This window comes from Gallus gallus, chromosome 1 (assembly GCF_016699485.2).
Source record: "Gallus gallus isolate bGalGal1 chromosome 1, bGalGal1.mat.broiler.GRCg7b, whole genome shotgun sequence".
In the NCBI taxonomy this organism is placed as follows: Eukaryota; Metazoa; Chordata; class Aves; order Galliformes; family Phasianidae; genus Gallus; species Gallus gallus.
Window position 1 is genome coordinate 141,091,583 of NC_052532.1, and position 12,419 is coordinate 141,104,001.

Consider the following 12,419-nt stretch of genomic DNA (forward strand, 5'->3'; position numbering starts at 1 on the left):
GCCGCCTGGCTCTGCCAGGAGGGCTGAGGGAACCGGGGCGGGGCGGTGGCCCTGAGCCGAACCCCGCGGGGCCGCCGCCCCCTGTCCGGGGTGCGGGAGGGAACCTCTTCTTGCGGGGTGATCCTCTTCAACTTCTCCGTCTGCAGATGCACGCTCAGCCCGCTGAGCCCAGCGAAGCTCCATCTGCTTATAGCAGGGCTAAATTTGGTTGTGGAGTTGATGGTATCAAGGCACATGGCAGTGAGTAATGAACTAAGCATTACCCATCACACAACCATTTAGTGTCATTCTTCATTAACAAACCCAGGCAAAAAAATTACATGCGCTCCCAGAGCTTTCCTATCAAAGCACACCCTTAAAATAGGAGCATGTCCTTCAAGAACTTAAGCCTAAGAAATAATGAATGCTTTGGGGAACAGGAACTTTTTGGAAAGTGGGCTGTTCTTCTGAGGAGGAGTCTACAGGATGAGAGAACTTCTGTCCCTTTCATTTTTGACGTATGCAAAGTAAAAGTTGGCTTTCTCCAGTGGTGAAACCCTTTGAACTTGGGTGATGAGCAGCACCTTAGCAACGTTTTTTCCATGCTAGGGAGAAAGACTGTAATGAGTTTAGGAAGCTTCCCACCAGGAATGAGTTGAAGTAATTTCATCTAACTCATACTGCATCTTTAATGATATATGTATTTAAAAGCAAACTGAATTAATTGAATTTTAAATTTCCCATTAAATCCAGTGAGTACACGTCTGTATTCCCGGGGGACTTTTTGGAGGAAATGTTGTGCAGAAATGAGAAGAAAGGAGTATTTCCTGGATTTGGGGTTTAATCCTGTGTGGGTGGCAGACTCTGAAAACTTGGGGAAGGTTTCCAAGTTTAAGCTCAAAGTGGCAGCCTATGTTGACCAAGTAGTCTTGCTTTGCTGTTATCATTCCCCATCACTGTTCCCACTGGAGAAAAAAATCACTGGAAAAACACTGGTAGAGATCAGCAATAATGAAAATATTTGCTGCGAGACTTCTTTCCAGATAAGTTTTCTAATCTTTCATATTTTTTTTAAAGGAAAACTGACAGTAACACTGTAGACTACCCACTGTTATGTTTTTATTCCCAGTACTGTGTGACAAATGACCACATCACATATACACCAGGTGGGAAGCCTGTTAAGATAACAAAGTTTAGCTCCGGTCTCTGGCTCTGCACTTCCATGCTGCGTACAGCCAAAGCCTTTATTTGGCTTGGGGAAAGATATGGCAGGACACCTGAGAATAAAGCCAACCGCCCGGCTTGCGGCGGGCTTTACCATGCACTTTGAGCTCGCTGGAGTGGCAGCTGTGGGCCGGGCTGCGCTGCGCTGCACGAGTGGGCCTGTTGTGCTCGGGGCGCAGCCCGGCAGGAAGGGGAAGGCTGTGCTTCCCCAGCCCTGTACGCGGTGTTTTCCTACAGAGGTCACTCTTCCAATACAGAACAGCCGCTGCTCCGGCCTCTGCAGCTCCTCCGTTTCCAACCTGCTTTCCCTCTTTTTTTTTTTTTTCCTTCCAACTTACCGTGGTAGCTTTTATCGGCCACCAGTGAAATGAAAATATCCAACGCAGCTGAACTCAACCCATCTTAAAGAGCCTGGGGATACGCTTCCTTTATCACATATAACTTGTGCTTCCATTTGGCTAATTCTAAGCTGTTTGATTTTTTTTTTTAAAGGCTTGAATGTTGTTAATGGTAGATCTAATGATAATATCTAATTACTTTTTCAACTTAAATGCATGCTTAAAAATAGGTTCTGCTGTTGATGTAATTGAGTTTTCTTGAGTGATTCATTGAGGCTTAATTACCACAGTGAAGAAGTACACTATTAAAATTAGTCTTTTCAATTGCTGGGGCAGTGATTTATAGGCCACTCGGAGGCCTCTACTTTGAGGAAGCTTACAAATGCATTACCGATACTGCTGCCGGTGAGACAGCTCCACTTCTTGGAGCAGGATTTCTTACTAATTCTTGTCACAATTGTTTGCCCGAAGGATACTGAATAATTTCTCCTTAGACAAGGTTGTCTTCACTCGGAATTCAAGCTGCTTGAGAAGTAAGCTGCTGAATGGATCTCAGCGTAGCATAATAAAGCTCCTTTCCAGGCTCAAAATAATAACTATCTTTAGTGCTGGTTAATTTATTCAGGGAAGCTATGCATTTAACTCTATTGAAAGCCTCAGCACATAAATCTGCCGAACAGGTAGGCAATTAAATGCTGGGAGAAGTTATTAGTCAGGTTAATATAAAGTAAGAAATAATAAATTTTAGGTTAAGGTGAGCATATAAACTGAATTGGTTTTGCACTGAAGTTTAGAGGTTGTAATTTCTAGCAGGTGGCAGGGATTGAGAGCACGCGGTAGCTGTTTGAACACAGACTTCCCTGCCCTGCTCCTGCTTTTCTCCCTTCCCAGAGCTCTGCTTTCACTGCCTCAACCCAATCACAGGAGGTGTATTTAAGTGACACACACACAAGATAATTATACCTGTGACTTTATAGCTTGGGAGGCAAGTGTCATTGTTACAGATGTCTTTGTAGGTGTTACAGACTTCTCATTTGAACAACAGTAGATTTCATGATATTGAAAGTACAGTGAAAAATGTATTCTGTACATTTAACTCCTGTTGATACTTTTTAATTGGGGGAAACTACCTTTGCCATTTCTGCCAAGATAAACAATGTGTATAGATCACTTCTGTTACACCTCCCAGGCGCTGAGTGTTGCCTCTGAAATGTATGACGGAGCATAGCACTGTGGAGTGCATTTCAGTCAAATCTCAGAGAAATCTCATTCAGAACCCATTGTTTCTGTCTCAGTGTTGCTATGCCTTGCGTGCTGTAGGCTGGTGAGTGAAGCAGTTCTCCTTGGTAACATGTAGAAGCTTATCCTCAGAACTGCTGCATTTGACACTGATTAAGTTAGATTATATAGCTGTTTATCTCTGATAACCAATTATATATGGGATATTTCACAGTCCATCTCTGAATGCATGCTCACATGTCAGAAACCAATAAAATAAACTACAATTGATGACCCTGTTAAATGGTCTGTTCAGCGGCATATAGACTAGTCTGCTTCTCATTGTATCTGAATTTCTTATTTTTTGTAGGTAAACAAATGCGCATTCACTACCAATTGAATAGCCCCTTGAACTATGCTCTGCAGTCTGCATTTGGGTTAATCTTGTCGGTTTTAATATAGAGAGAAAAAAGGAGAAAGCACCAGGGGTGGAATTGTTAGTGCTTTCACATCCACATTCCTCACATTTTGTCAGGATGATAAACTGTAGGTAATGGACAGTCCTTGTTCCACAGGACAAGTGAGCCTGGCGAAGCACAAAGAGCTTGCTAAAACGATATCTCACAACATGTTTGGTAGCCTCTTGCTAGACAAGAATTTATTTGGGAGTCGAATGTCATGGGAGTGCACTTTCTAACCTCAACAATTGCAGCTTCAAGCTGAAGAAACAGGAGTGGAAGGCTAAAACGATTTAAACACATGCTTCTAAATTGTACCCAAAACATAGCTGTTGACACTTGGCATGCTAATACAAGCAGTGAGTGGTGGCCTCCAGTCCACTTGATATCTCTGGTGTTTGTAGCCAGGTCTTAAGACAAGTGAATTAACAAAATGAATTTGGAATGAGCTGGCAGCCTGATTTTTTTTTTCACTTGGTTATTTTCTCCAGTCTTTCATATGTGAAGTATAATTTCTATGTGACTTATAGCAATTATTGTAAAGAATGTTATCTGTAAGCTGTGCTGCATTGTTTCACTTTATTTAATGAAGTAATTGCCTTTAGAAAGTCAGTGACTAAAAGTCGAGCTAGAATCACAAAGTTCTGTCTTCCCACATGCCAGAACACATTCTTCCCTCTTTTTTTTTTTTTCTACCTTCCTCCTTCCTGATTTCATTGCTTGAGGTGTGATACTTAGGATGGTCTCAGATTCATTCGAAGTTCCTGTAGTGGGAAGGTGGTGGAGGGCCTGAAGTGATGGCGGTGACGTGCTGGCACAGATACTGGCCTTGCAGGCCTGCACAGCAGCTTCTTCGAGGATCTGGTCTGCCTCTGTCGCACAACCTGCAGTACTTGAAATTGCTTATTGCAAATGAGAAGAAAGTGTTCTTCTGAGGAAAAAAAAAAAGTAGTGATTAAAATGTTATTCATGTGAGCCTAATGTCTGCCTGCCTTGACTGCTGACATAAAGGAACCTGTTTTTCAGGTCATTTATCATACATCTACATGGATTTGCTTATGAGCTCATTCTTTGTGAGGCATTGTGGAAACTTAAATAGGAATGTTACACTGCTTGAAATATTTTGATTAAAATATGCAGTGCCATGGAACTATAAACTTTCAAGCAGAGCACGGCTCTGGGGGTGGAGGGGGGAAGGGAGTGGTGGGGGAGTGGAGTTTGGGAGGGAGCTGCCTGGAAAGCAGAGGAAGGGAGGATGGCAAAGGGACAGTGTCAGAAGAGCTTGGAAAAACTCCTGTGGCTTCATTGTCTCCTTAAAGCTGGGGAGCACAAAGACAAACGCAGCTCAGCCTTTCTCCCATGATGGAAAATGTAAACCGTTGACACAGCTCCCATGTTTAACTTGTTTAATTCTCATTTTAAATTCAGCACTATACCGGCCGTGTGAACTCTGAAGATTTCTTTAGTGTAATCCATTTTGTAGTTCCGAATCAAAAACAAAGTGAAAAGGTCTGACACAATTTGCTTTTATTTTTAGGCAAATCAACCCTGGTCATAGTTAATAAGGGGATTACAACCCAGACTAGGTCTTTACAGATGTAATGTAAATCAAGGGCAGAGTATAAAGAAACTGATCCCTTTTGATTGAAGTATGGTAAAAAGGCATAGAGAAACTAGCAGCAGTAATCTGATTGTATGGCAATAAAACCACCATTTTCTGTCTTTCAGATAAAAATAATGTGGTAAATCCATGCAGTTCATAAGATGCAAAGGCAGATAAAGGGTGATGCCATGGCAACATATAGATTAGCTTGATGTTAGAAATGACACGTCTCTGAAAGGGGTGCTGGAGACTAAGGGCCTTGCTCGGGGCTGCGGGGCATTATGTGAGAGCCGCAGAGAACTTGGGAGCGGGATTAGGAGGTATGAAAGCCCTACTTGTGGCTTGGGCTGGGTAAAGCAGCGAAGAAAAGCTGCTCAGTTCTTGCTCATTGGTGGTGTATAATATGGTAAAGATAGATTTCATTTTGCTGCTCCATCTGGAGAGGGGGCTGGCTGAAGCTGCAGGCCGCAGTGGTGAGGCTGGGAAGGCCTTGCTCCTCGAGGCCTGGCCTGACAGCAGCCATGTGCCTGCCTTGGTTCACAGGCACAGGAACAGGTGGGGCTGGGGTTATCTGCCCGGGAAACAGAGACCTTGTGATTTCGGCTGTTTTGGGCTGTGGTGTCAATCCCAAACTCCGTGGGAGCAGCACAAACATGCTGCATTGTCCTTGCCTCAGCCAGGTGATATGAAGACACTTCTTGTGCGAAAATAAAAAAGCAGTAGGAAAAATAGAAACCAAAGCCAAAAACAGCATTCTTTCCTATTTATCAGGAAAGCTTGCAGATAACCGAATTGATTGGTTTAGTCTCTAGGTGGTGTTTACTCCTGCAAGACTGCCTGAAATCTAGAAATGAACCGAGATAAGCATCTCCCCTTCCTCCTCCCTACCATCCCCAGTCATTGGGATGAGTTTGCTGTCAGCCTCTTGGTTCAGCCTGCAGAATATAGCCATTGCTTTGTCATTTATTTTAAGCGATCTGCAGCTGCAAAGGTAGTAAAATACCTCTCCCAGTGCAGCTGCTAGTGTGTTTTTTTTTTCTTGCCTTTTCTCGTAAAGCGCCTTCCAAGTAGTTAAGGCTTGCTTTTCTACCCAAATAACAACCATAAACACCCAGAACTTCAAGTCAGCATTACACTGCAAATCGGGGTTACCATTCGAAAGAGAAATATTTACTTTATTGCCTGCTCATTTGTCTACTGAAGGGGAAAAGAAAGTACTCTGCATTTGTTAGGCAGTCTAGACATAAGGGAAAAAAAGCACCAAGCCTACAATAACAGTTGTGTCTTTCTTTAGTGGGAATGAGCCTCGGATGAGCTCGGCAAAATAGGATTCATGCTGTTTGTTTGGCAGTGGCTTGGACACTTTTTAAGTTTTTTTTTTTTTTTCTCTTTTTTTCTTTTAATATGAAGATGTTAATTACATGCTTGAATTTATCATTCTTATCCTACCCCATACTAAGTTGGAATGCTTCACAATTCTGCCTGGAAAGGGGACTCCAGAATCCAAACTGTCAAGCTGCTGATGTCGATGTGATTTAGCAAAGGAAAAATAAACAAGTGCATATAGGGAGCCGAACAGATTGGCGTAAGTCTGAAGTACTCAGATATGTTTCCTCTTTTGCAGCTTAACCTTCAGAAATCTGTATCAAAAGATCCAATTCATTTGCTGAAATTCTCCAAAGCGCAGGGGCACCCTCATCTAATTTACAGGCCGGTCACATCCAAGCACCTTGCATTCTGCATTTGACAATGATTGCTAATGGGCCATTCAACTAAAGTATTTGCTTGTTAACAGGGAACAGAGCATGATAAATGTCCAGCAAGCTTGCGGCCTCCTTCAGCTTTTCAAATGCAGACTGGTGCATATTTATGGCAGGCAAATGACAAAGAGAGAAGCTGAATTACTCTGGCCTTATGCTTTCTGTTAGAACAAGGGTTAAAGTAATTAAAGAAATAATGCAAAAACCGATGTCCTTTGTTTGCCAACCATTATCCAACATTTAGCTTTCGAACCTGCCTGTCATGTCACATTTCAGAAATGTGCGAGATAAGACTCAGTCCGTTTGGCAAGGCACAGAAAGGAGTAGGTAATTCTTTGTGGAGGGCCTCCTGTACTGGGGGTGCCAAAACTGTGTCCCACCACGCAGGTTCCGCTTTCCTGAACCAGTTTGCACTATTCTATTGCATGTCAGTTCAAAGATGCACTTAAAACACGGAGGTTTTGCAATTTGCACTTCGTTTCCCTAATTGAGGGGGTAAAAAAGGCATTGAGGCTGTAAGAAAACAAGCATATTTTCACTCAGTCTGTTTCTGAACGCCAAGTATGAAAATCAAATGGCAGAACAAAAAACAGTTTTGCCGTTGCTCCTCTGCCCTCAAGGACAGCTAGGTCTTCAAAACTGAACTGGTAAAGCACACATAGAAATTCCTTAAAATAATAATGTCTGCAGCGTCAGTCTGAATTAGTTGATGGTTTTGTTATTTTTGTTGTTATAAATACGTGTTTGGGGCAATCCAGATATTCAAAAATCTTCAAGCAGTCTTAAATATAAGATAACAATCAATAATTTTAAATTCCGTATTTGAATATGTCTTTAAGAGTTCTGTATTTTCACTTTTAAGCTGATAAGCATGTTTAAGGCTTCTGTCTAGCTCCTGTTCAATTCCATGAAAATATCTCCAGTGACTTCGGTATTACACTAGCCTTCAAGGGCTTGACAGTATAATTGTTTGGGCTTTTATAATTATTATTATAGGCAAAATTTTTAATTTTCATGCAATGAACAAAATCTGTCGTTTTCCTTGAGGAACAGAACATCCAGGTTCCTTTTTTTCTGCCAGTTCTGATGCAGAGAACTTTCCTTTGATGTGATTATATACATTGTCAAATGCAGCGAATAAGGGCAGGACCTCTATCTTTTTTGGCAATCCTGGCCAGCCAACACCCACTGTTTATTGCAGTATCAGCATGATAATTATAATGCAGCTGATTTAAACTTTGATGTAATAGTCTGTGCTTTCTTCTGGTATTAAACACAGGTCCCAAGCCAAAAAAGATAAAGGCTGGTAGAGGATTATGTTGCTAGGTGAATCATTCCTGATGTAGAGCATATACATAAGTTTCTTCTTTTTTTCCTATAGTGTTCTTTTAAAATGTCTCAATTATTGGCTAAAATAGAATTTCCAAAACTCTCTTTAGTAGTATTTGGAACTGTGTACACTTCAAAGAATAACCAAGTTTTGTGCATCAACAAAGCAAGAAATTATATGACTTACCTTGCACAGGAGGATAGGTTAGATATTGGAATGATATGTTAGCCTGAAAAATCTGTGGTGTTGTAAATTACTTCACGCTATTTTGTTAGCTTTTGTTTGAATAGTGTATTTACTTAGGTACCCGTACCAAAAACAGTGGTGGGAAAAGCGAACAATGCTCTATAAAGGGAAATGCATGTTAAAGTTAATAAGAAGGATTTAAAATTTATTATTATTAGTTAAAGCCCAGTTGCAATTGAAAGCTATTTTATTTTGAATTGGGAGATCTGCCAGACACCAGGCTGTCAGAGCTGAGAAGACTCAAATCAAGTCCAGGCCTATTTCTGCAGCAAACGGGAATCCTGGCTCCTCGCCTGTGGATTCATTCAGGAAGGCCCATCTGGCTTTTGATGTTCTGCAAGTTTGAAGCAGTTTGTTTAAGGAACCTATGCAGCGAGTGCTGGTGAAAGCACACGTAACTACAGATCTTACTCTTCAAGTGGTGCATCGTTTTGCATTTTCGTTTTTGCTGGTGGTTGCCATCTGCTTTACCGGCCTCCTGAGCAGTGGTTGGTTTCTATACCTGGTGGGATGAAAGTGTAGATTTGAAGTGAGACACATCTTGACTTCTTTTGAGGTTTTACAGTCTCATAGCATTCACTGTCCATATTAAGTTGCTTTTGTCATTTATAATTAATTTCAATTTTGTTCAGAAGCAGTCTAGTTTAATCACCGCACAACACTTGGCCTTTAGGTTTTTTTTGTTCTTTTTTTTTTACTTAGGTGTTTCCAAGCTGTATGGATTAGCTGAACAGGTCACATTGACAGACAAGACTCCTGGTCTGCACGATAAATATTCTAAAATATGTGATTTCTGGTGGTAATCTTTGATCCTTCTATTTTTATTTTTATTTTTTATCAGACAGCATTCACATCATTTCTGGAGAGAAACAAAAGTCACATCTTACAAATTTATTGCTCACTGTAATCTTCTTGGTGCGTGACAGCAAGGTGAACAAGATTGAGCTGTGCTCCTAGAGCTTGACTCAGAAAACTGTCCTCATTCAGAAGAGCTCATGTTGAGCATGTGCTGAATGCTGAATATTTTTGCTGAAGCGGGACGAATTTAAGCATGAGCTGTCTTGAACGAAAGCCAGTGTGAAAAGGTTTTTTGGGGTTGAACAAATACACATCTCTCTGAAGCTTCATTACATTTCTTTATATCAGAAAGTGATGTCAGAAGCTACAGCTCTGTCTGCACTTGGAATGACTCTTAATTTCCATGCAGCTTGCCAGCTGTCAGGGCAGCCGTGCTGGTGGTGATGCTTCTTGCTGGCTGGGACAGCTTGAGCAGGTCTGTCTCTGCACCAGTGGCTCTGCCAGTACCAAGTTTTATGTCCTTTTTGCTTGCAATTCAGTGTGATGCCAGTGCATTTCTACAGACAACTGTTTGCTGTGAGCAACTCTGCTGGTCCCCAAAGCCGTACAGGTTTACCCCCTGAAAGATAATCCAGTTGGTTACTAAATGGCTATTCTGAGCCTCCCTGTGCTAGAGGCTGAGACAAAACCTTGTCAAATGCAGGGCAGTGAGCGGAGTCAAATAGAGTGGCTGAGGCTTCTGCAGCCTCCAGCTGCTTGGTGAACCCCCTTTTTCAGCTGGGTAGGAATGTCCAGTCTAGTGATGAGTATACCTCTGGGCCTTTGCAGGAGTGTGTAAACTATTCTACAGTCAGTGTATCTTAATTTGAGAGGCTCACTGCTGCAGCGGGCCAAAAGCTGATTTTCAGTAGTTCATATGTTACTGCTGTCTTGGAAGTGGCATCAGCAAATATAGTTTGTTCTGCTTCTGCAAGTCAAACTTCAAAAAGTTGGTATTTAACATAGGATCCCTACACTTGGCTTAATTTGGGGTTTAATGTGAGGTGCAGGTGTCTCGTTTGTTTTTTTTTATTTTTTGCTCAAGGTCATTTTTTCCCATCCAGACCTGTATTTTTTTTTAATAAATGGGAAAAGATGCAATATGGGAGTTAAAGAGGATTGTAGCTGGATTCTGAAAATCTTTGCATAACAAAGGTTTGCCAAAATGCATTCGTTTTGTCTTATGATGGTGTAGCTGATTTGGCATAGCTTTTCCTGAATGTTGCGAGTTAACAACTTGTTCCGCTTCCACTGTTTCCTTATGCAGGCAAATGGTATGCAGTAATATCTTTTCTAACAACTGCAAAGCAGCTGAATTTTTTTTCTTTGAATTTGAGATATCATCACTGATAATTAATGTCTCATCAAGAAAGAAGACAGTCCCTGCCCTCTTTTATAGACTTTGCTTGAAGCATGTCTTGGAACAAGACCGTACAGGTGTGAACAAATTGTAGTCAAGAGGAGGAAGACCAAAAACCTTGGTTTGTATCCCTGTGTTGTGGCTGACATAAGATTTGTTTCTGTAATAAAAATGGTGGAGAAGAGTGCAGAACAGCACAGCAACAGAACAATCTGTTTTCATTGTTTATTTCTCCCATCCATAGCCTGTGATTTACAGTGCCCTTTTTGAAAAGTGGTTTTTTGGCAAATGCCAGCTGGTCTCTGTTAGCTTTCTAACAGCAAAGACTTCAGTGACTTCTGTAAGAAGCACACATGGTTTGGTTTGACTCTGTGTTCCATGCTAACTACTGCTCTGCATCTTTTCAACAAAGCACCATGTTTCTTAGGTTTGGCACGCCCTGCCTCTGTGAGCACAAGTAGAGCAGTGGTTTTGTGTTACGCTGAATCCATGGCACAGACTTCTTTTATTTTTTTCAAAAACCCAAACCATATAAATACCTGATTATCTTTGCTGCGAGAGTAAAGAGCTACTTTAATATTCCCAGTAGCGTATTTTGAACAACAATTCTTTAATTAAAACAACATTGGTCTCTTCCTGTATTTCATGGCTAGCAAATGAGAGAAAACACCAGTGTTAATATCAAAGGGAGTCAGTTTTCATTACAGTAATGGTTCAATTGTGCAATGCTGTAGGCAGTGAAATTTAATATTATTGTGACTTGTATTGTAATTGTAGGATGACAGAGGAAAATGGATTAAGTTTAAATATAAGCGTACGCAGCAGCACATGGACTTTGTCAAATGGAAGCGGAGGGTGAGGGCAGGACGAGTCCCCCTCTGGCTCTGTCATAATGAATTAGTATTTTGTAAATAACTGGCCACTAGACTATAGATTTATTACCTTTTGTAGATATATGTGGACACACACAGACACACATGAATTCTGCACTGACTGTAATTGCAGCGTGGAGTTGCAGAACGGGTTTATACCTGTAGGCTTGCAGGGTATTTGAATGTCTAGGCTTCTTGTCTTCACCTTTCATGAAAATATCCTTGCCTGCCTGTTTGTGAAGTTTTCTTCTGAAGGATACACCCATCCTTTCAGTTAAGAGATTGCTAACACATGAATGGCCTTGGACTAGAAAGCCCTTTGTCATTCTTTTCTTCCCGTTGAATAAAACCAAATTCAAGTTACAGATGATCTGTGCTTTAGAAAATTGTGACAGAAGGACAACTAGTGTTAATGAGCAATATAGCTTTCTTTCTCCATTGCCTATGCACATGCAGATTGAAATGGAACATGGTCATTTAAACCACCCTTTACCGATCTCTTCCATGGAAAATTAGGGACAATGAAAGCTAGATGTTTCATTTGTTTACAGTTCAGGTAAGTGGAAGATGTCCCCAGAGCAGAGCCTGGGGATAATCTCTTACTGTATAAACACTGTGCCCTGTCGTCTTAACCTATTTCTTAACAGTGTTCCATAAAAGTGTGCATATGTTGAAACCTGTTCTAATGTTAAAGTGCAAAAGGGGGCAGTAAAGTGCTATCCAAAAAATGTTTATTTTTCAAAGGGTGCTTTTTTTGTGATAGAAGTTATATTTCTCAATGGGTTTATAATCTTCTGTATCTAGAATAATGATCATATGAATATTTTCTGTTTGAAAGGCTTTTGCAAATATAGCAGAAGTGTGTCTTTAAGCATTGTGGGAACAGTGCTTGGAGGGTGCGTGTCCATGTTCTGTCCTTTAACCTAATCCTGAAACATGCTACATATTTGGAAGGAATTGAAGGCGGAAGGCTGCCCTCAGATATATTTAGGGCATAGCTATATGAAGCATTTCTGAAAGAATTCCAACATTGCTAATCATGTCTAGTTCTCATTTTGTGCATTACCAATGCTGCCTTTCTGGAAAAACAAAATGAAAAGAGTGCTGAGGCTAGGGGTTTCTGCTTGAAGTACTAAAGTGTGTAGTGGTGGCATGGGTCAAGAGTTGGGCTCTCATCCAGACCCACATGCATCA

General features: G+C 41.2%; 1 protein-coding gene across 1 annotated transcript in view; it reads left to right on the plus strand.

The window, feature by feature from the left end:
• EFNB2 (ephrin B2) overlaps positions 1–12,419 on the plus strand; it is a 44,414-nt gene that overhangs the window by 1,184 nt on the left and 30,811 nt on the right. The gene's annotated exons all lie outside the window — the stretch shown is intronic.